Genomic DNA, 25,650 nt, shown 5'->3' on the forward strand with positions numbered 1-25,650 from the left:
TGCCAAACGTTTACCCAGCCTTCAGTGTCTTTGATGCGATAGACCGGGAGGCCAGGCATCTGTGACTCTACCTCATATACGCCATCTCTCCATCGGTCCGCCAATTTATGTTTTTTGGGGACTCCAAGATTACGAAGCAACACAGCGTCCCCAGGACGTAGCTCCCGATACTTGACTTTATGGTCATATCGTCTTTTGTTGCCAGCATTCAGTTTAGCTGTAGACTTCTCAGCCTGTTGGTAAGCTTGCTGCAAACTGTCCTTGAGTCTTTGCACATATTTGAAATGGGTAGCATTGTGTATCCCATCCGTTGATACTCGAAGACACACATCTACTGGGAGTCTTGCCTCTTGACCAAACATGTGGAAGTATGGGGAGAATCCAGTGGACTCATGGCGGGTACAGTTGTACGTGTGTACCAAAGCTTCCACGTGTCGACTCCATTCCGTTTTCTGCGCACCCTTCAGGGTTCCGAGCATGTCCAGCAAGGTCCTATTAAATCGTTCTGGCAAAGCGTCTCCTTCGGGGTGGTACGGAGTCGTCCGTGATTTGGCAATATTCAACATTTTGAGTAATTCCTGGATCAGAGTGCTCTCGAAATCTCGACCTTGGTCTGAATGAAGCCGGTTTGGGAGACCGTAGTGAACGAAGTACTTCTCCCATAGTATTTTTGCTACTGTGATGGCCTTCCGGTCTTTCGTGGGGAAGGCCTGAGCATACCGGGTGTAATGGTCCGTGATGACCAGCACGTTACAGATTCCTCTGGTATCAGGCTCAATACAGAGAAAGTCCATACACACTAGGTCCATTTGGCCAGAACTCTTGAGATGGGCCATGGGCGCTGCTCTGGTAGGCAAAGTCTTGCGTTGTATACACCGGGAACAACGGCGGCAGTGTTGTTCCACCGCTTCCCGCATCTTGGGCCAGAAGAAGCGGTCTCTGACTAACCCGAAAGTCTTCTCTACACCGAGATGCCCATGTTCATCATGTAGAGACTTCAACACCATATATCTCAAGTTTTGGGGTAGAACCAGTTGTCGCCTATGAGGGTGGTTGTGATATTGTACTACCCTATTGAGCAAGCAATTGTCAATCTCAAACTTGTCCACCTCACGCATTAGCAACGCGATCAGGTCTCTGGGAGCACTTTTCAGTAGATCTGGATTCTTTCTTTGAACAGCTTGCCGAATGATGCTGATTACCGGATCTCTCATTTGGTAGTCCACTAAGTCTTTCCATCTTATGACCTTGTCGTGAGTTATGTTCATTCCCTTTGGAACGCAGTAGGCGGCTGGGATAGCCTGCGATTGGCATCCTAAGGAATCTGCAACCCGTAGTTCTGAGAAGGCCACCTGATCATTGATGACCGGCGCTATACTACACATTGCTCGCATCCCTGGCCCCGGGATTTCTTCCCATTCATCGTCATCGGGAGTAGCACTTAGGCCTGGTCGTCTTGATAGAGCATCAGCTCCAATGTTCAAAGGACCCGGCTTATACTTCAGAGAGAATCTGAAATTACATAGAGTTGCCAGCCATCGGTGCCCGGCTGCATCTAATTTGGCCGAGGTATTGATGTACGTGAGGGGATTTTTATCCGTCCTTACCTCAAACGTAACCCCATAAAGGTAATCATGGAGTTTTTCTGTGATCGCCCATTTGAGGGCCAGGAACTCTAATTTGTGTACAGGGTATTTCTGTTCACTGGGTGTCAGACTGCGGCTTATATAGGCTTTAGGCCGAAGACCCTCAGGGTGCTTCTGATGTAAGACAGCGCCCAGTCCATTGAGACTGGCATTCAAATACAGAACGTATGGTTGTTCTGGATCATCATACGCCAGCACTGGTGCTTAGGTCAGGCTTTTCTTGAAGTTCAGGAAGGCCTGTTCACACTCGGACGTCCACTTATCGCCAAACGGTTGATGGGCCGACGTGGCCTTCCTTCCGGTACCTTCGGGATATATCTTCAAAAGATTGTTCAGGGGTTTAGCTCGACTAGAGTACCCTTCCACTAAGCAACGGTAATACCCACAGAAACCCAGGAATGATCGCAGCTCCGTGACATTCTCGGGACGAGGCCAGTTCACTACCGCTTCTACTTTGGCCAGATCGGTAGCAATTTCTTGAGCAGACACTATGTGTCCCACGTAAGTCACCGAGGTGTTGCAGAACCGACACTTGTTGAGGGACAACTTCAATCCTTCTTGTCCAAGACGGTCTATCACCTTAAGCAAGGTTGTAGAAGGAAAAATGGTCACTACGTCCTGAAGCACCGATCACAAGCTTGGTAGATTAAAAGTTCTTTATTACAAAAAGCTGGACATCAAGATACAAGCTCTGACGCGTTTCATCCCGTACAAGGGACTTTATCAAAGATACTTGTTACTTTACATCAAGCACATATATATAGGTACAAACAAAATCTGATTGGTTTACTCCAAACACAGACTCAGCAGATTGCAATCATCACAATGAGTGGCGACTCCCATGTGTAGTAAATTAACCTCTGCCAGTCTGGTTGAAAACATGCAAACATATATATACAATAGACAATGTGTGTATACAAAGAATTTTTCCATGTGATTAAAAACAACGAACCATGATGTCAAGCATAATAATAAAAATAAAAATTAGATGTTCCATGGACGTCCAAGGGAAATACAGATGTACAATATGTATATAAATGAAAGATATACAAATATAAGGAAATGAGAAAATTACAAAATTTCATAACCATTATTAACGCTAGATGATCCCGATAAGTACTATCCTTATTATACTTCAATCATTTAATAAATACATAAAAAGAAATCATGAAAAAGATCATGAAAAAAATTATATATATAGAGTCATGAACTCAGTAGGTAACCACCTATATATTCTATATTAATCCAACAGAAAATGTTTCAGCTCTCAATCTGAATTCATTCCAAAAGGGTGAAGGGAGTTAAGCATGTATATCCAGTACATTTCTCTTTTGTTAAGCCTGTTTTCTCTATTGCCGCCTCTTGGATGATGAGGTATATGTTCAATGGCAGTGAAGGAAAAATTACCAATGCCTCCCATTGGACATTGGGAGAAATGCCTGGATACTGGATGTACTAAATCATGCTTTTTTATTAACCGGGTATGTTCAGCTATGCGTAATCTCAATGGTCTAATTGTGCGGCCTACATATTTGTGGCCACAAGCGCACGCGAGAACATAAACCACATAGGATGTATTGCAGTTTAAAAAGTTGTTGATGTTAAACTTCTTTTTATCATTGGAATGCATAATGAATTTTGCTGGAAGTGCATATTGGCACATTGAACAGTTTGCGCAACTGAAGAAACCTTTGGGTATATTAGTGATTCTTGGGCTTCTTCTGTTTGAATCAAACAGACTGGGAGAGAAATGTGAGGCCAAGGTTTTTGCCATGCGAAAGGTAAACCTTGGACCACTGGACAACGAGGGGCCAATATCTTCATCTAGCAAAAGTGTATGCCAGTGTTTTTGTACAATTTTAGAGATTGATGAGGACTGTGAACTGTACGTAGTTATAAAAAATGGACTCTGTGTAGAATTATTAACCGTATTATTTGTTTTTTTTAGATTTTTTGAATGTTTTTTTCTAGAGACAGTTTCTTGAATGAGATTATCTCTATCCATAGAATCTGCTCTCATGAAGGCAGCATCTATGTCACCAGTTGAGTAACCCCTGGCCTTAAATCTGTCAGACATTTCTTTTGATCTTGACAGAAATGTGTCTTTTGTTGAACACAATCTTTTTAGTCTCATAAATTGAGATCCAGGAATATTCCTTATCAATGAGCGGGGATGGTAACTCCGCGCATTGAGAAGCATATTCCTGGAATTCTCCTTTCGATAAACATCGGTCTGTATATTCATCTCATTATCAACGTACAGTGTTAAATCTAAATTTAGCGGTTCATGGCTCATCACGGGGCACGTCATCAAGCTTTCACACGGCTGGAAAGGGTGGTTTGTGAGACCAGTCGGTAAGGTTAGCATTATTGGGACTCTTATGGGTCACAGCTAGTCTGACGGTGGTCATTTTTCTCTGTGCCCCAGGTCCACATTTGCTCATTAACCTCCGACTGATTCCTTCATATAATCAAACACCACCCCATGTTTATATTTCATGTACTTTATAATTTATACCTGCTTGGAGATTCCATTCCTTGGCTTTACCTGGACAGTGATTGTATACTTCTACATATGATTGTTTAGCATATGGAACTTTGGAGTTCATTCTCCCTTTTTTCTGGACATTGACTTGTATTCCATTTTTGCTCATCATATGTGTTTAGAATTAGAATTTATGCTTATATATTCATATGAAGATCAATTTTTATCTTGCACATTTAATAACTAATTAATAATCAACTAATTATACACTGTTTCTCTACTTTTGCAATTTTCTGCTCAGGTTAACCCTTCACAAGCCGTTTAAATTACCCTTATCAATTTAATTTGTGCGATTTATAATTGTGAGTAACCATGGAGGAATCCAATGATGATACAGATGCTGTATCAGATATAGAGATTGATACTTTTGTTCATTCCTGTGGGGATAATACTAGACGCTCCAGAAAAGCTGCACATCTTTTTGATGGTATTTTTGATATAACATGTGACGAACCATCAGATTTGACACACTATTTTGTTAAATTAGAAAAACTTCTAGTCCTCAATATAAGACTCTGGTGGGACATTACCTCACTAGAGAATTATATTAGATGTGACAGAATCCCTAGGGGGCTACGTATTAAAAAGGTGCCCTCCTTTGGGTTCACAAGTAATAAATTTGAACAAGATTGGATAAAAACTTTAGACACATGTTCCAGACAGCTAATGGAGCTTATTATCCAACAAAAAACATTAGAGAAATCTAAACTGATGGAAGAGATAGCAATTTTACAAAATAAACTAAAACCATTTTCCAAAATGGAACAATTTACAAAAAATGATAAAACGCTTTCTTTTAATGTGGACTCAATAGAAGAGACTATTAGCGAGAAAAAACATTCCAAATTCGAGAGAGATCGTATAGATTATACCAAAAGTCAGGTATACTGTTGGCAAAAACCACAAATCACAAAAGAATTTGCGGGTTCCAGTACACCAAGGGGGAATCCAAAACAATCAAAAAATTGGTCTAATAAAAATCCAAATAAATCTATTTTGAAGAACACTAGAACTGAGACCTCAAGTTTTGAATCAGATGTATCGGACTATGAGGCTAGGTCTCAGTCAGTGTCCTTTGATAGATTTACTGGTCACTCTAGGGGCGATCGTGGGGCCACAGGTTATGATGATAGGAGTGCCTCTTCCTCATTTCAACCAAGAGTTTCTAAATCATCAGGCCAACCCTCCTCGGCTTTTTTACAGTCAAACCCAAAGGGCCGAGGAGAACACGAAGGTCACAAAGGAAACGAGGAAAGCAGAGGCAGGTCCAAGAGGAAGAAATACGAATAAATCTTCCTGATAATGTTATAAACTTATCAGGTGTAGATCTTCCCTTGGATCAGTTGAATCTTTTGAATAAAGGTTTGGGATTCGCACCCACTCAAAAATTCCAATTGTTTCAAACAGTTATAGATCTCCAGAAATTTACGCGCAAACTCTCTTTAAAAAAGCTATTTAGTTCTAGAAATCGATTGTTGGGTAAAAAATCAGATGGGGTTCCATCGACACCAATAGAGTCAAATTCTAATCTGCTTCAGGATTTAAATTTCCAAGAAAATTGCGTTATTTCAGACATGGAAACTCTGTTACTGTCACAAGGAGAACCTATCAATACATTCGTCCAACCTTTTTTTGGCTCAGAAGACTCGGGCTATAAGAAAAAATCTGTATTTTGCCCGAATTACAATAGAGGGCCATCAATAACTACTTTTGAAAGGTTGGTCGATCGCGATTTGAAATTTCTTTCTCAAGGTTTCTCTTATTCTAATATTAGTTCTGGGAATTTAACTTACTCTGAAGTACAACAAATTGAACACATTAAGAGCAATTCGGATATCGTGATCAGACATGCAGACAAAGGGGGAGCCTTAGTGATATTGTCCTCTGAACAGTACAAAAGAGAAGCACTTAGGCAGCTTCGTGATGACAACTCGTATCAGACTCTTAAAAAAGATCCAACTTCATCTTATTCCCTAGAATTGACCGAATTATTAACCATGGGCAGCATTCTTAATGTCATTAGTCACAAAGAGATTGAATTTTTGAACTGTCCACATCCCGTGATTCCGGTATTCCACCATCTCCCAAAGATCCATAAATCGCTAGTCGACCCTCCTGGACGACCAATAGTGGCGAGCATTGGATCTTTGGGAGATGGGCTATCGCGGTATGTGGACAAGTTCCTACAACCCCTGGTTCTTCAACTTCCCTCCTATATCAGAGACTCATCGGATCTCATTTTCAAGGTACAGGATATCACATGGACTAAGGAGTATAGGTGGGTCACATTAGATGTGACCTCCCTGTACTCCATCATTGATCACAATCACGGACTTAAAGCTGCACGACACTTTTTAGATTTATCCACTTTATCAGTATCACTTTGCACGTTTTTACAAGAATCTATACTTTTTTTACTTACACACAATTATTTCATGTTTGACTCACGGTTTTATCTACAAAAATTAGGCACTGCTATGGGCACCAGTTTTGCACCTTCTTATGCTAATTTATTTATGGGTTTTTGGGAGTCACAATTTATTTATCACGCTAACAATCCTTTCCGTCAAAATATCATCTTTTTTAAGAGAAATATTGACGATTTGATTATTATTTGGGATGGTGATGAGAACACCCTTATTTCTTTTATTCACTATTTAAACACTAATGATTATAATATTAAATTCACTTTTGAGCACAATATGAATTATATAAATTATTTAGATTTAACACTGTACGTTGATAATGAGATGAATATACAGACCGATGTTTATCGAAAGGAGAATTCCAGGAATATGCTTCTCAATGCGCGGAGTTGCCATCCCCGCTCATTGATAAGGAATATTCCTGGATCTCAATTTATGAGACTAAAAAGATTGTGTTCAACAAAAGACACATTTCTGTCAAGATCAAAAGAAATGTCTGACAGATTTAAGGCCAGGGGTTACTCAACTGGTGACATAGATGCTGCCTTCATGAGAGCAGATTCTATGGATAGAGATAATCTCATTCAAGAAACTGTCTCTAGAAAAAAACATTCAAAAAATCTAAAAAAAACAAATAATACGGTTAATAATTCTACACAGAGTCCATTTTTTATAACTACGTACAGTTCACAGTCCTCATCAATCTCTAAAATTGTACAAAAACACTGGCATACACTTTTGCTAGATGAAGATATTGGCCCCTCGTTGTCCAGTGGTCCAAGGTTTACCTTTCGCAAGGCAAAAACCTTGGCCTCACATTTCTCTCCCAGTCTGTTTGATTCAAACAGAAGAAGCCCAAGAATCACTAATATACCCAAAGGTTTCTTCAGTTGCGCAAACTGTTCAATGTGCCAATATGCACTTCCAGCAAAATTCATTATGCATTCCAATGATAAAAAGAAGTTTAACATCAACAACTTTTTAAACTGCAATACATCTTATGTGGTTTATGTTCTCGCGTGCGCTTGTGGCCACAAATATGTAGGCCGCACAATTAGACCATTGAGATTACGCATAGCTGAACATACCCGGTTAATAAAAAAGCATGATTTAGTACATCCAGTATCCAGGCATTTCTCCCAATGTCCAATGGGAGGCATTGGTAATTTTTCCTTCACTGCCATTGAACATATACCTCATCATCCAAGAGGCGGCAATAGAGAAAACAGGCTTAACAAAAGAGAAATGTACTGGATATACATGCTTAACTCCCTTCACCCTTTTGGAATGAATTCAGATTGGGAGCTGAAACATTTTCTGTTGGATTAATATAGAATATATAGGTGGTTACCTACTGAGTTCATGACTCTATATATATTTTTTTTCCTGATCTTTTTCATGATTTCTTTTTATGTATTTATTAAATGATTGAAGTATAATAAGGATAGTACTTATCGGGATCATCTAGCGTTAATAATGGTTATGAAATTTTGTAATTTTCTCATTTCCTTATATTTGTATATCTTTCATTTATATACATATTGTACATCTGTATTTCCCTTGGACGTCCATGGAACATCTAATTTTTATTTTTATTATTATGCTTGACATCATGGTTCGTTGTTTTTAATCACATGGAAAAATTCTTTGTATACACACATTGTCTATTGTATATATATGTTTGCATGTTTTCAACCAGACTGGCAGAGGTTAATTTACTACACATGGGAGTCGCCACTCATTGTGATGATTGCAATCTGCTGAGTCTGTGTTTGGAGTAAACCAATCAGATTTTGTTTGTACCTATATATATGTGCTTGATGTAAAGTAACAAGTATCTTTGATAAAGTCCCTTGTACGGGATGAAACGCGTCAGAGCTTGTATCTTGATGTCCAGCTTTTTGTAATAAAGAACTTTTAATCTACCAAGCTTGTGATCGGTGCTTCAGGACGTAGTGACCATTTTTCCTTCTACAACCTTGCTATGCCTTTTTGAATGGAGCACACAGGCATCTCCAAACGCAGCAGGTGATATTTATTCACGGAAGGCGTTATCCAGTTGACAGACGCCAGAGGATACCGCACACCGATCCCCGCTCTCAGCGCCGCGGCTGACTCTCACGCACAGCCCCAGGAAGATCAGTGCATGCGCACGTACCATCACGTGGGCTCCCAGACCAGCACAGTCGGTTGCAGAGGCACAGCTCCCATACAGCTTCCACACACATCGGTGAGGGGCAGGCTTGCCAGCCTACAGCGGAGTGGCGGTTTCCACGGCCGGCGTCTCTCTCAGGAACGCCACACACACGTGTTTTTCCCAGCCACGGCATACCCGTTAGCGGTTCATGGCTCATCACGGGGCACGTCATCAAGCTTTCACACGGCTGGAAAGGGTGGTTTGTGAGACCAGTCGGTAAGGTTAGCATTATTGGGACTCTTATGGGTCACAGTTAGTCTGACGGTGGTCATTTTTCTCTGTGCCCCAGGTCCACATTTGCTCATTAACCTCCGACTGATTCCTTCATATAATCAAACACCACCCCATGTTTATATTTCATGTACTTTATAATTTATACCTGCTTGGAGATTCCATTCCTTGGCTTTACCTGGACAGTGATTGTATACTTCTACATATGATTGTTTAGCATATGGAACTTTGGAGTTCATTCTCCCTTTTTTCTGGACATATCACCTTAAGCAGCCTCTCTTCGTGCTCCTCCAGGGTCTTTCCGAAGACAATGATGTTGTCCAGGTAGACTAGACACTCCCGAGGATTCATGTCTCCGATGGTTTTCTCCATCAGTCGCTGGAAGGTAGCAGGGGCTCCACATATACCTTGGGGCATACGCGTAAATTGGTAGAAACCCAGGGGGCAGACGAAGGCTGTCTTTTCCTGGTCCTCTACACTCATAGGTGCCTGGTAGTACCCAGATCGTAAGTCAAGCACTCTGAACCATTGGCTCCCGGTAAGAGCATTCATAATCTCTTCAATGCTAGGAAGGTTGTATTGGTTGGGTACCGTACGATTATTCAGGGTTCGATAATCGACACACAGTCTTACAGATCCGTTCTTCTTCCTTACCACCACTATGGGTGATGCGTAAGGACTCCGAGACTCCGTCAATATCCCAGCGGTCTCCATTACTTTCAGGACATTCCTTACATCATCCACATCCCTGGGGGCGATGCGGCGAGAGCGTTCACGGAACGGAGTGGCGTCACTCAACCTAATGGTGTTTTGGGCACTGCGACTGCGGCCCACATCTATCTCACTTGTGGAAAACACCGTCCTTCGTTCATTCAGCTTGGCCGTCAGTCGACCCTTCCACTCAGTTGGCAGCGTCGAGTCTCTGAAGTTGAAATCCAGATCGACTAATTGCTCATCCACTGCAGCGGCGTTCACCTGTGGTCCTGTTTCCACAGGGCTGACCGGATATATGCTGCCCAAACTTCGTCCTGCATCAATGTCCATCGGGAATGGGGAGATGTTCTGAACATACACGTACTGCACCAACACACTTTATTTGAGCAAATACCCAGTATGTACCTGGCAGATACCTGGAATGCGCCGCTCCTCACCTCTGACAAGCCCCATTGCGTTTGCCTTCCCAGCCTGGGTTCATGCCTGGCTGACGGGCGGCTGATCTGTTAAATGATAATGATTAGGATTTAATAGGCTGCAATGCTTCGCGTGCCTACCAGATGGCATAAATTCATGAATTGTAATGCAGTATATATATATATACTGTGCAGTATTGCAGCCAGCGGGAATAAAATGCTTCAATCCCTGCCTGGAAAATAACCCAATGCACTCGGGCAGAAAACAGTCACAAACCTCAATACACCCGGGTATACCCGAATTCGTGGGACTAGCCGAGCTCGAATAAAGTGTGTCACCAGTGTATAGCCAGACTACCCAATGTGATGGGTGCAATTGATAGCACACGTTGCGCTGGCCTTGACACATGAAAGCGAGAAGGTAATATGCAACATTGAGCCTACAGGATCACAGAGTATTTGCAAAATCCACTTCTAAGGGTCACGGCGGACTAGCCGAGCTCGAATAAAGTGTGTCGCCAGTGTAGGTTCGTAGAGGGATTTTGGTCGTCCACTCTCTCACTTCGGGTATTACCCTATACCCTCTCTTAACCTCTTCCTCAGGGGTACTCTCCAGAGAGAAAAGATGGTCGGTCTCATCACGATCGGGATAACAGCACCAGACGGCCATGCGTTGCACTCCCCCTGGTAAAATGGTCGTCAGTCCGCGTTGACGATTGTAGAGGTCCCCGTGACGCTCTAAGGCATATACTCGGTTGCACTCCTCCCGCAGTACAGGGTCAAGGAGTGGATTAGCCATTGGTAATTCGTTGGTCTCTTTCAGGTATGCTCTGATGATGACTCGCACTATGTCAGTATTCGTTCCCAAGATGACGGGGTACTGACACTGTCCTTGAGGCTTCGGACATACCATTGCCTCCAAATGCATGGAATGTTTCTTGCCGGTGTTCAGTTGGAGTATCTCCAGTTGAACTCTCACAATCCCATCACTGGGGTAATTTTCGTTACTTAACCCCCTCACCTTCATATGTTCCGCCGACCGTAGGGGACAGTGTTTGAGGTGTTGGTCATAGAATTGTCGGTATATTATGGTCACCTGGGATCCGGTGTCCAGTAGAGCAGAGGCATCCCCGGACGGAGTTCCATCGTCGGGGCTTAGGTCAGTAGGAGCTTCGGGAGGCGCAAGGGTGGCCTCTGATGTCTTGGCTTCGGTGGTCTGTATCCGGCAGATTATGGACCTAGCCGAGCTTCCTTTACTTGGAGTTTTTTTTCCTTGGTTGACTCCTTCAGGGCACTCTCTGGAGAAATGGCCCTTCTGTCCACAGCCATAGCAGACAATATCCTTGGGATCAAGTCATCTCGGGTAAGTGGGGGAAGATCTTCCCGAAGTTCGGCCTTTCAGTGAGGGCGACTTGGGTAGCTCTTCTTCCTCTTTGACAGGTTTCTTGACCCGGCAAGCGGAGGCTCCCGGGACGTCACTCGCAAGTGGATCTTTGACCTTGGTGGCCGTATGCAGCTTGGTATAGGCTTCATGCCCCGTGACGATCCCCAAAATGTCCATGAATGTAGGGGGAGGCCCCTCCATTAGTGAGCACCTGATCATAATCACTATGTGATGCGTGGGAAAGGCCCCTCGGAGGAACAGCTTGCGCCGATATTCGTCCATATCTGAGGCTGGAATGAGGCCGCAAGTTCGCAATTTCCACAGTACCAGCTGAATTCGTTGAAGGAAATCTGACAGGTCTTCTTTCTCCTTCTGTCTGAGACCATAATATTTGAACCACAGCTCACTTTCCTCTTCATCTTTGCCATAGATCTGGACTAACAAGTCTACCATCTGATGAGCAGTGAGATCAGGGTCTTGGTCGCGCTGTGCACTGACCATGGTGGATGCCGGGATCTGAGGCTTTCCAGAATTCTCTGCCGTCTTACCGCTTCTGAGCAGGGCCATTCATCGATCACCTTGAGGGTGTGTTCCTTCCAAGACTCGATGCCTTCCTCACCTGTGGGGACGGGAACCGTTCCTGAAAACGCCTTCAACTTCCTGTAATTCTGAGCTTGGGCTGACGTAGTTATAGCTTCCACAAGCTGCGGGAATGTCACTCCTAGCATGGAGCCGCCACTGTCTGAGGGACTTGCGATCCCCGCTCCCTGACTGTTAGGGGTTGGTGTGAAGCTGCTCATTAATCTGTTAGGGACCGGTGATGTTGGTGGGCTACCGGCCCAGCTGGTGGCCCCTTGTCTAGCATCAGAAGAGAAAGTCACTCGGGGTAGGGATACATCTGATCTGATAGGAGTACTGGCGGACATATCTTTGCCTTCCCAACCCGCATGTCTGGTAGGGGAAGTTACGTAACTGGAGACGGTTCCAGGGTAAATGAAAGGACACCCTTGCGGTAAAGTCTCTGGTAGATACACTACTTGTGGGCCTCTATCAGGGTGTAGAGCTTGTTCTGTGGCCAGCAGTATGGTGTTCTCTTGCTGGTCAAGGTGGTAGTGCTTACTGATGATGTGGGCTCCCGCCAGACCAGGTAATGTCCTTACTGCACTGCAGACAGTAAACATGGGTACATCAGCAGGTACCCCTCCTACGGCGACTACGTGTCGCAGGAGCTCTCCTAGCCTGTCGGCCCAGTCGCCCACTTGTTGGGGCGTGAGCGCAAGCATGCTGACTGATACAATACAACGTGAACTATTGAGTAGGGCACCCCAGGGCTGATCTTAGCAGCGCCTCCAAATGTAATGGGTATTCCCTGTGACTACAGACGCTACCACTGCTGTGTATACCTGTATGGCTCTCAGGAGCCTAAGCCTCCGCTCGGGGAGCCTGGGGTACATACATATAATTATTTCAGGGTACAGCGCCTCCACCTGGGAGGGATCCCAACGGAGTGGGAGGAGGCGCTCACAGGATACAATCACGATCCTCACACTGTTGTAAAACAGGACTGGCTTTACTACACATATGCACATAACTTATACTCTAATATACATAACATTCAACGTTGCACTTGGGTAAGGTATAACATACACCCCGCTCCCACCACCGTGTATCCCCACACCGTGTCCAATCGCACTATACAAGGCCCTTGGCCACTCTCCACGTAAGTGTCCCCAAGTGATACCCCAACCCTTTAGGTGTGCTTCTTGCTGTACAGTGTTGGTGCACTTGAAGAATGATACCTGCACGGGGCTCCAACCCCGGGTTCCGCAGACTACGACAGGGATTCCGCCCGATCCGACGTCGTCGTCCGCACCGCGTTGGGTGAATTCCAGCGTGGATAATATCATCTTAGTCTCAGTGTCTTTGGTGGCATTCTGAGCCCAGAACCCACCTCGCAGGGCTGCACTGCTTCAGCTCTGTGTCCCTGACTATACAAACAGCTAATGGGGCCGGGTCCTTATCTAGGGCCTGTCCCTATAGCACAACAAGCTACACAGTGGCTCATGACCTAACTGGGACCTAGGGGACGGCTGGCCTAATGCAGTGGGTCACTGACCCCTGCACTCACCTTCTTCCCCTAGCTTGTCCTGGTCCTGACTAACGTGCTTCTCTAGCGCGCGAAATGTATCTAATTCCCTTCTGCAGGGAGATCCTACAGCCCTATTGGCTCCCTGGCGTCACGTGGGGTCCCCTAAAGCTCATGGGACCTGTAGTCCCTGCTTAGAGCCCTCCTCTCATTGGTAGTGTGTTCGCGCGCTTGTACTGCGCATGCGCGAGCTGTCGGAAGGCCTCCGCACTTCTGCCCTAACTGCGCATGCGCCAGGCAATCTAAGATGGCGGCCCCCTCGGCAGGCACCGCCGGGCGTCCCCGGCAACCGGCCGCACGTGTCCCCGACAACCAGCCGCATTCTGAGAAGAGGCGCGCTATGCGTGCACACGCCCCCGCACCTCCCCGCGAGGTGCGGTTATTTACCACTGATACACCAACAATAATTGTAATGCATCTGTAGCCATGTTTCACTTGCTCCCCCCCACCCCCCTTACCTCCGAAACAGGCACGTGGAAGGGGTAGGCTGTGATGGCTGTCAGGGGCACTGCAGGGTGGCGTGCGCAAGGAGAGGGAGCTCCGTTGCTCTGTAGGCTCCGTGGCGCACCTGGCTATCGGGGGCCACCATGACAGATAGGGCACGCATGCACAGAAGGGTCCCGGCGGCGATCAGGAGCTCGCGCATGCGCCGAGGCTACACAGTTGCGGCGGCCATTAGATACAAGCTCTGCATGGGAACTACAAGCCCCATAGTGCTTTGGGGCATAGGGTAAAGGGCGCAGCTCAGCCAATAGGGCTCTAGTGTGGTACTGTGAGGGGTTGGATACATTTCAAGCGCACTGGGAACCATGCTAGTCAGTTGGAGCCAGGACAGACATGGGGAAGGAAGGGTCTGAGTGTCAGTGGCACTCAGACTCGGCCAGAGAATCCCCTTAGGTCCCAGATAGGCCCCAACCACGTGTAGCTTGTGGCTGCTTCAGGGAAGGCCCTTAGATAGGGATGCTTCCCTATTTTACTGTAGTGTCAGGAACACAGTGAAGATGCCGTGCGGTGATCACTGCCTGTGATCTGGGATCAAAGACTCTTAAAGGTGAGATCCTCCTACGGAGTCCACCCAACGCAGAGGCGGATGCCATCGCGGAGGGCCACGTCACTGGATTAGATGGATCCTCATTGCTAAGTCGGCCGCACCGAGTACTGGAGTGCTCGGCAGGTACCTCAACAAAGTTCACCAACAGTTCACGGGATATCGCTACTCCCTACACTTTTGGGTGGGCTGAACACTGGGAAAGGGACATCAGGGTCTTGGTGCCTAGCACCCGATAGGGACACTCACTGGTGGTACGGTACAGGTTGTTCATTATACTGTGAAGTGGTGTTATTTTATATGTGCTGTTAGTAAAGGCTGTAATTATATACCGTGTGTGTTTACTATTACTATTGGTTCCTGTGAGGGGCTCCTCCCACTACGCTGGGATCCCTCGCAGGTGGAGGCGCTGCACCGAGATGATAATTATACCACCCCAAGCTCCCCGTGGCGGAGGCTTGGGCCTTCTGTGAGTCAACAGGTAACGGCAGCACTGGTAGTCTCTCTATTTAGGGGGGAAAGAGGGCTACACATCCTATACAAATAAGCATGCAATTGAATAATTAGCGATAAATTACTTATCCACATGCTATTCATTAAACTCGGATACATGGTGATATTGAACTACAGACCTAAAAAAAAATCACTGATTTGTCACCTACTCCAGGCTGGCATTAGGCCTATCTTGCCTATGTGTAAGGGCCACTATATATACAGGTAACATAACTTAAACCATTCAGGAATTAGATTTGCTAGGTGGCTTCTCCAAAAATACTGGACACAATGGTGAAAAAAGTGGCGCTCTCGAAAAGTCGGTGGGGAGGTATGTTATTTATAAATGATCAGACTGTACGTAATTTTTTTTAAATTTCACTCCAAATATGCACCATTTCATATTCTATTTCGTTAAAAATTCTGGGGACGGGTTTGGAGATTGAGAGCCTCTCAGCATTTTTTACGAAATAGAATATGAAATGGTGCAAACTTGGAATAAAATTGAAAAAAAAAAAAAAAAAACACATAACGGTCAGATAATTTATAAATAACATACCTGCAGTCATACTGTAAATGCAAATCAGTACTGATCTTAATGCTTCTCACTACTTCCAAGATTGTTGCAACCCCCCTCGTCCTCTCACCACCCTTATCCTCTCACCACCCTCATCCTTTCACATAGGGTTGCCAGGTGGCTTCTCCAAAAATACTGGACAAAATGGTGAAAGGTGCGCGAGAATCGTTGGTGGGGAAGAATGTTATTTATAAATGACCTGACTGTTACATAATTTTTTCTAAATTTCACTCCAAGTATTCACCAATTTGCACCAATTTATTCTATTTCATAAAAATCTGGGGAGGAGTCTTGGGAGGGAGTGCCCGTCCAAGTATAGCCCGGTCCCCCCTGGGTTCCCCGTTCATCCCTTACCTCCTTGCTGCAGCGACTGGTAGCGGAGGCTGGGGAGATTGCGGGGAGGGTTGCAGGGGCGTGCGGGCAGGAGGAGAGGCGACCGGGTCGCCAGAGGACTGTGGCGGCTACCGATACAGGGCGCTGCCATCTAGAATGTGCGCGTGCATGCGCAGTACGCTTGCGCATGTGCAGTGACTTCCAGAGTGCGGTGGCCATTAGCAGAGCCTTGCGCATGCGCACTAGTCAGAGCGCTCGTCGCCATTACATGAGGAGCGAAGCGGGGGAACTACAGCCCCCAGAGGGCAATAGGGCTGCACGGCACATGGCGCGCATCAGCCAATAGGGCTGCAGAGATTCCCTGCTGACAGAATGGATACATTTGGCGCGCTGTGAGCCACGGCAGTCGGAGCTGGGACAAGGAAGGGATAGGTTGTGTGTGCAGGTGTCAGTGGCATCTGCACTAGGCCAGATAACCCCTTATAGGCCCCAGCTAGGCCTGACTCCCCTCAGCTTGTGGTTGCTGCAGGTGCAGGCCCATAGATAGGGACGCTGCCCCTGTAATATTAGATTGAGGTACACAGCCAGGATGAGGCTGCATCCTGGTCTCAGGTGCTCTGGGACCAGACACCTGCTACTAAAGAGACATTCCATATGGTAGTACACTCATCGCGGGACCCACCCAATGTAGAGGCGGAGGCGTCGCAATTCAACCCTCTAGATCCGTGGATCCCATCTTACCACTGCAGCGTGCCTGGGTGTGTGATCACCTGGCAGGTTCCCAACGCAATACATGCACCAACAAACATTTTAGTGGGCAGCGCTGTACCACACATTGGGTGGGGTATTACCTTGTGGACACCAGGGTGGTTGTGGCCAAACATCTCCACTTTGGTCTTGTCTTTCCAAAGGACATTGTTCTAGAAGTCTTGTGGTTTGTTCAGATGCAACTTTTCAAACCTAAGCCGTGCTGGCATGTTCTTTTTAGAGAGAAGAGGCTTTCTCCTGGCAACTCTTCCAAACAAACCATACGTTCAGTCTTTTTCTAATTTTACTGTCATGAACTTTAACATTTAACATGCTAACTGAGGCCTGTAGAGTCTGAGATGTAACTCTTGTATTTTTTTGCAATGTCTGACCTTGGGGTGAATTTGCTGTGACGTTCACTCCTGGGAAGATTGGCAATTGTCTTGAATGTTTTCCACTTTTGAATAATCTTTCTCACTGTAGAACGATGGACTTTAAATTGTTTGGAAATGGCCTTATAACCCTTCCCAGATTGATGGGCACCAACAATTGCTTCTCTAAGATCATTGCTGATGTCTTTCCTCCTTGGCATTGTGTTAACACACACCTGAATGCTCCAGACCAGCAAACTGCTAAAACTTTGGCTTTTATAGAGGTGGTCACACTTTTATATGATCAATTAATCAAGGGCATTTGATTACCAGCACCTGACTGCTACTTACTGTAGCATCATAATTCATATGGAAGCAGTAAGGCTGTACTTAGTTTTTCACACATAGCTTCTCCATTTTGGCTTTATTTTTGTTAACATATTACACCGTGTCATGATTTATTTATGTGTTGTTGTTCATCTGAGGTTGTATTTACCTAATTTTAAGACCTGCTAAGGAACAGATGATTGTTATTATGTCCTGATATGTAAAACCATAGAATTCAAAGAGGGTGTACTTTCTTTTTCACACCAATGTATATGTGTACAGTATATGCCTCCATCAGTGACCTGACCGTCTAGAAGACTACATATATATATATATGTAGTCTTCTAGACGGTCAGGTCACTGATGGAGGCACTGATGAAGGACCTCACTGTGTATAATGCATGTAAGTTCAGTGTATACAGTAGATAGGTCTAGGATAAGGATCCCCTTTATTGGTTTCTAGTTGGAGACAGTATCCTATTTAGATAGTGTCCAATAGAGATGGCTTCACATTACTCTAAACTTTTACAGACAGGCAGCCTATGCCCAGAGGGGCACTACAGGCCGCAGCCATAAAGCATAGTTGGACCAGCCCCATCGAAGGGTCCATAGCTGACTCTCGCAGAAGGCCATGTTGTGACATTCAGTACCCAAGATGGGGATGCTGATCACAGACAGATTGGGAATAGTACCAGGCCCGCCAGGGGTCCAGGAGTAATGGAGCACTACCGATGATATAGCGCAGTAGGATCCTATAGGTAAAATAAGACATATAAAGCCTCAGCACCTTCCTATTAGGCCAAGATAGGTACAGCTAGGGAAGCTGTACAAACAGTATAGCGAAATGAAACTCAAGTGAATATATAGGGGCAAAGAGGGTTAGACATGCTTTTCTACTTATGTTGATCTACTGATCGTTTGTTCAATATTTGATGTGTACCCAAGAAAAAATCCCACCCTTATATTCATCAATGTCAGGTTTTCTCCACTTTAAAACTAGTAAACAAGAGGAAACATTCTGAAAACTACTGCAAATTGAGAATATATGAGAACATACTGATATATTAATGCAGAGGTGCGTGTGATGCAAAAATATCTTTCTAACAGCAAGAGTGCATTTTTCAGCTTAATATATAGATACTTTGTTTTGAGAAAACAATGCCTGTGTTCACATAGTTAATTTCACTTAATCTTGTTGAGACACAGAGGAGTAACATGCCCATACACAAAAAGGTAATAATGGCCCTGCTTGTGAGAGTTTACAATCTAGAGGGAATAAGGGCACTGTTGAAACAAAAGGTGAAGTTACTGCTCATTGTGGGATGACGTTTGCCACAGGATGGAGAGTGGCCCAGCCACACAGCTTATACCAATTAGGTGGGCTAGAGGGTGTTATGGGTGTGCTAGATAGGCTTCTTTGAAAAGTTGAGTTTTCAGAGAGTTTTAAAATTACTGGAAGCTGGTGGAGAGTCTGATGGTTGGGAATTCCAGAGAGAGGGCAGCACAGAGGAAGTCTTTTAGGCGGGAGTGAGAGGAGGTACTGTAGTAAGGCTGGAGGAGAGGCGGATGTCATAGGAAGACTGTACGGGGCGTTAATGTATATATTTTGGTCTGAGATGCAAGGTGGGCAGCGTTGTTGATAGCTTTGTAAGTCAGAGCTAGGGTTATATATGTGTGTGTGTGTGTTATACATGAATGCTTTATGTCCTGTGCTGGAGTATTCATGTATTTTAGACAACAGCTTCACAGAGCTTACACAATGCCTTTGGTATGCTTGTTAGGTAAATATTATCATAAGCTTTCTGATACAGTGATCAGGAAATTCAGGGTGTCATTATGCAGCTATATTATTAACCGAGTACCTACTTCTTGAGGAAGTCTGATGTTAATAAATCAGTTGAATAAGTTTATAGCAACCATATTACTTGGCACATTAGAGAAAACACTTATTGACCTTTGTACGTGTACAATAACCATACTAATAGAAGAATATACCAGAACAAGAAACAGTAAATCATTCAGTAAGATTTAGAAGAGGAGCTACTTCTGTGTTTGGTTGGATACAGTTGGCAACCACACTAGGATACATTGAGGCTTAAAAAATATTTTGGTAAGAAATTATTTTTTATACTTGTCTTTAAACACATTTGTAATGTATATTTTGTTTTAGCTGCCCTCAGATTTAAGTTACAGATTATTAGTAATACATATAGATGGTAGCTTAAAAATTGAAAACTAACCCACTCCTTCCATTTGCAAAGTACTATCCCAGGTAAATAAGGTGTATTCCAGTTCACTCAATATTATCTGAATTACTAAAATATATTTTATAAGGGTTATACATCAAACTTTGGACCAAGAGTTAGCATTTTAGAAAGAGCTTATTGTATGAAGGAATATACTTTAGAAAGCTTTAAGAGAAATTGTTACATTTAGAAGCATTGTTTCCTCACATATGTACAAAAAATATATTGTATTGTTCATATGTAAATTCTGAATATCTTTTTTTGTGAATATTTTTATATTTCTACTTCAAATATATGAATTAGTCCCAAATCTTTAGATATTTGTGTAACTTACATTTTCTTTTTTATGTATAGAATGAGTTTCCTCTTTTTGTCACATCTTGGAATTCTTATGCCGCTCATAATGCTGACATTCAAATTTGAGAGGCCCACATTAGTATACTTTTTTTTTCCGTTTAGAGAACATTTAAATGCTATGCATTTAAATAAGGGCTATTTTATTAGCAATTTTAGGCACAGTTGTACAACTTCCAACAATATTTGTGTAAGCCTTACTATATTCTTGGAGATTAAATAAATATACTATCATGTTTCTTGTGGAGGAGTTCCATTTTAGCAGTGTCTCCAGTTCTATATATATCCCCTCACCACTCTCCAAATAAATTAGGGAGATATGCCTGTGCTGAAAAAGGAGCACACCAGAGGTACCCTGGGAGATATGATAATGGCTATGCATAGTACTGTATATTTAAATAAGTCACATCCCACACTAAAAGTCTGTTCATTAAGATTCTGCCAATTACCACCAAGCATCAGAAAGTCGTGTCACAAAGAATTATGGTGCGCGACTTTCTAATTCCCAGCGGTGGTTGACAGCGTCAACACCACACATCAATCGAGCACTGCTTTTACAGTTACACCACTAGTTTCTTTCCTCCCCACCTTATGGCACCACAGCGGGGAGTATAATAGAGGTCACATGACACCAAGTGTGTTGGGTCACTTTCTATAACACATTGCTTTATTTGAGTCCTTGCTTAATCTACCCACGGCAGTGCTGAAAGCGTAGGGCATTGGGAGATCTGGTTTTCAGTCCAGCATAGAGAGGCTTAAGAGGTAAGTAAGAGACAATAGGAGAGAGACCATAACCAGGGACATCCAGAAGACAACAGGATAGAGAGACATTGAAACAAGTGAGAGAAAGGGGGGGGGGGGAGGGGGGGCGGGAGCAGCAGGAAAGAGACAAGGGTAACCGGAAAGAAAAGGAAAATATAAAAAAGAGAGACAAAAGGTTCAAATAGAAAGAGCTGCCTTCCTTTTTGAGAAGCTCAGTTAACCCTTTTAATGCAGTTTGTTCTACAGTTCCTTAACTAGAGGGGTTAACTTTGTCACTATAAGGTAAGGGGAACATTTTAGATAAATATTACAATTAGGTTTTGTTTTTTTTAGATTACTTATGATAAAATTACGCTATTTATTGAGCCACCTTCCTAATTTGCATAAAGTACAGACTTCTGTTTCAAAATGTTACTTGTATATATATTACTTGTGTAACTGTCCCTTAGAATGGAAATTTGTGTTTTTAGTTATTTAAAATAAGTAAAGAAATGAAAAAATACTATTACTGAAAATGGATGTGTCAAATTATCTCGGTTTCACGTTAGGCAAACTTGCAAAAAACAAAACGTGTATAGAGAAGTACTCTTTATAGGCCCATGGATTACAATTTAAGGAGAGTAGGAAATAGTGCACAAAGGTATATATAAAATTCACTTAAGCTGTAGCTTAGAAAAATGTATAGATAAAAGATACGTATCACTGTTTTCTTAACAAATGTCCCATATATCATTTGGATTAAGAAAAGAAAAAAACACCATGGGTAAATCCCTTCAGACAAATATGTAATTTACTATAGCACATTTATTTTAAACAAAAAAAAATCTAAAATCAAAAAAGTACAACCACATTCATAGATAAATGCCAAGTAAATTATGTATAGTATTAAACACCAATAAAATCTTATGTGTACATCTAGTTTGGATGATTATGGCTTGAAATATATTCTTTAAAGATTCCTGGTAATATTTGTAGCAAACAATAAATCCTTTAAAATGTATCCAGGTAGTGTAACTTTGTTTTATAAAATACTGTTTTCATGTTATAAGATGCCTAACATTAAAATGGTATTTTATTAAACTATGTTGTATACATACAAATGGAGAAGGCTATATTAATCGTGCTGTTCCCCAAGTATCAAAATATAGTCACACTCCTCTGAAAAAAGATCAAATTGTTTCCCTAGTCAATGCCTTTCCTCAAAACTTTTCAAAGATTGGTAGAAGAATATATTGAGAAGTTAGATATCACTAAAAAGTCTAAACGAATCTATCAAAAGAGGAAAGAGAAGCCTTGAAAGAGTTATCAGAGAGTGATAATCTAGACCTAAAACCACCTGATAAGGGAGGAGGGACAGTGAGTCTCAATAAACCAGATTATTTGAGAGAGGCGTGGAGATTATTGGGTGATAAAGACACATATACAATGTTAATGTATGATCTGACTTCCATGTTTCTAATGGAATTATTACAATTATTGGAAAAATTATTATTTAAGGGAATATTAAATAAAAAAAAAATTACTATATTTACAAAAATCACCCGAAGATACCAGTCGGTTAAGCCACCCAGGAGGCCTACAGTATAGTGTCGATGATTAATTAATTGATCCAGAATTTATGTGAATATATTGACTTTTATTTAAAACCTGATATAGCGCATTTACCCTCCTTTATACAAGACACTATCAAAATTTTGCAGATCTTAGAGGATTTAAAATGGGGAAGTGATTATTTTTAGACCACCTGCGATGTAACTTCCCTGTACACAAGCTTAAACCACAAGCAGGGATGTGAGGCACTTACCTATAGTCTATCACAATATGGAGAGATGGAATAGGATCAGAAAGATTTCCTGATGGAAGGCATAACATTTATATAATATTATATAACCACTTTATATTCGAGAGCTACTTTCATTTGCAGATTCAGGGTACAGCCATGGGTCCCAGGTTAGAGCCAAGTTATGTGATAGGAAGGGATTGGGGCACCCTGCTCAGCTACTTGGATGGGTTATAGAAACTGGGAGTGGTGCTATCAGGGATATAAAGTAGATATATGAGAGACAAAAAAAGAATCCCTATAGATGCACTCACTAATTGTCAACATTCAAAATAATTGTCTCTCATAGAGCCGAGTTATGCCAACCTTTTTATGGGTTGGTGGGAGGATCATAAAATCTGGTCCAACAATCCACTCAGTGCAAACCTGGAAAATATATATTGATTATGTTATTCTTATCTGGAAGGGAAATCACATTAGTTTGGAGGATTTTTTCAAATTCATTAATGTCAATAATTGTAATATATTTCACTTATGCGATAAGTAAACATGGTTGAATTTGGGGATTTGAAAATAGAAATAGAAGAGAACAAGATTAAGAGTAGAACTTTTTTAAACAAGTCAATTGCAGCAACTTTGTTTTAGCATCCTTCAGTCATCAAAGAAGCTGGTTGTATAATATCCTATACGGGCAATTCAGGTGTCTGAAAAGAAATTGCTCAGATCACAATGACTTTTTGTTGGAAGCATCAGAGATGAAAAAAAATTCTTGGAAATAAAGTTTCTAAAATAGAAAGGAAATATTTGATTCAGTATAAACAACAAGGTAAGAATTCCATGAAGACCTTTAGGGATAAAGACTTTGTCCCGTTCATTACCGACTACTGTGGAGGGTCGTTACAAATGAAAAAAAGTGTGTGTGTGCTGAGCATGCACATTTTAAGTGAAACTTCTTTGTCCTTTATCAGTTTTGTCACAGAAATTGTATTTGTGATGGTGATGTTTTTATTTGAAATCCAAACACAATTTCATTGAGATAACGCAAAGAAGTTTGACTTAGAACGCGCGTGCTTGGCACCCCCCCTATTTTAGCTATTTGCACGTCTATATTTATACTAACTGTGAATTCCTCGTGACTGTGTGTGTGTGACAGTGTGTGACAGTGTGTGACAGTGTTTTGTTTTTGTGTGTAGCATTGGGGGTGGGCCCACCTGTGCAGCAGAGAGTTTTGTGTGGTACAGGAGCCTGAGCATGAAAGTTGTGGCTGAGTTCTGTGATTTTGCACATGCACGTGCGTGGTGCCGGGTGGTCCTGCGCGGCGCCAAGCGGTCTCACGCTCATACATGCCACCAACAGGTCACGCGTGTGGCGCGGGCAGCGCCATTACAGTGTATGCGGAGGGGAAGATGATTATGGGCTTCTGCACATGTGCAGCTAGTACATGGCTATTTATGGAAAATAAAGGAAAACAATTGGCTTCGTAAAGAGTAAAATTGTTTCTTTAGATGGACACGCGTGGCGATGTGATGGCAATCTTCAGTCAAAATTTCTTGCCTCAGAGACTGGGGAACATAGAAATTTGAAGATATCAGAACAGAAGAAAATATCTCATGTTATAGTAAAATGTTTATCTTAATGTTAGTGTGACTGTGTCTGTGGCAAAAAGTGGCAAAAAGTATCAAGAGTTCTGAAACTTAGATTAGCAGAGCATGTGAGAAATATATAAGTAAGGGTCTGGAGAGACATAGGGGCCTACAGTATTCTTGTAGCTTTGATGAGTTTGCTGCAATGTTTGGCATGTTCCCGCCGAACGGTTTGTCATTGGAGTTATCGCGGTATTCAGAGAAAATCTGAACCCCTTTCAAACTGTGCAATAGGAAAATGCCAAAACCATTCGCCATAGCAGCAAAATCATTATTTTTTTTCCAAGTTCTCCTATCTGCGATTTTATCGCAATCTGGGCTGCACAGGGAGACCCGCCTCTCCCTGCACAGCTCTCGCAAGTGATCGCAGTGTTTTTATAAAAAATTGAATACTAGTGTGCAGGAGCAGGGGGTCTCCGGCGCATAACCGCGTTGATTTCAGGTCCGGGGATCCCCTGCTTCCCTAGATACAGGACGGTATCTCTTATACATTTAAATGTCCCAGTCATGTAACGCGGGACATTTAAACATTAAGCATTAAACATTAAGCAGCACGCACCTGTATCACATTAATAATATCATCAGGAAGACTCCGCACGGTTGACCCCCATCCGAATGGTTGTAGCACCATGTGATGGCAGCCATGTGGTTTTAAGGATGTGACGTACCTCCCTTGGAGATGACGTCACATCGTTTAATTTAAAAAAAAAAAAGCCTGTCACATGGTACAGCGTCCAATCGGATTGGAGCTGTATCATCTGACCCTAAAATGTGATGTCACAGGCCTTATATATGGCCTGTTCTGTCTCAGTTTAGCTTAAGAAGCCGACGAGACAACATCTACCTATGGATTACAATTTGTTACAAATAAAGAAGATTCAAGAAAGAAGATAAAAGAAAGAAGATTGAAGAAAGAAGATTTTACCTGATGCGGAGGATCGCTGCGGATGGTGAGTTTCCAGATACACAGGATTCAGAGGGTTAAGACATCTTAAGGTAAGAAAATGATTGAATGTATGTAATTTAAAAAAAAAAATTTTTTATTGTATTTTTAAATTTACATTTTTTTTGCTTGCCCATTGACTGCTTATGTATTTATCTGTGCCCCTTTAGGCAGCACTTATAGTGCTGGCTACGCAACCGATAACATCACCCGTCGCCACCCACGAAAGTTATAATTTAACTTTCAGCGACGTCACTAGCAACAGGGCCATTGATTGGTTCTGAGACAGTCACATGTGGCGACAATCTCTGAAAAATCAAAT

General features: G+C 42.9%; 1 protein-coding gene across 2 annotated transcripts in view; it reads left to right on the forward strand.

Annotated features, from left to right (window-relative positions):
• TSPAN19 (tetraspanin 19) overlaps positions 1-25,650 on the forward strand; it is a 77,315-nt gene that overhangs the window by 7,120 nt on the left and 44,545 nt on the right. The window contains exon 1 of one of the 2 annotated variants that reach the window (XM_075600489.1): positions 19,591-19,710. The exons of the other annotated variant lie outside the window; for it this stretch is intronic. The gene's annotated coding sequence lies outside the window, so the exon portion shown is untranslated. Of the gene's footprint in view, positions 1-19,590; positions 19,711-25,650 lie in introns of those variants that run through there. 2 annotated transcript variants of the gene reach the window in all.

Source organism: Ascaphus truei, chromosome 5 (assembly GCF_040206685.1).
Source record: "Ascaphus truei isolate aAscTru1 chromosome 5, aAscTru1.hap1, whole genome shotgun sequence".
Taxonomy (NCBI): domain Eukaryota; kingdom Metazoa; phylum Chordata; class Amphibia; order Anura; family Ascaphidae; genus Ascaphus; species Ascaphus truei.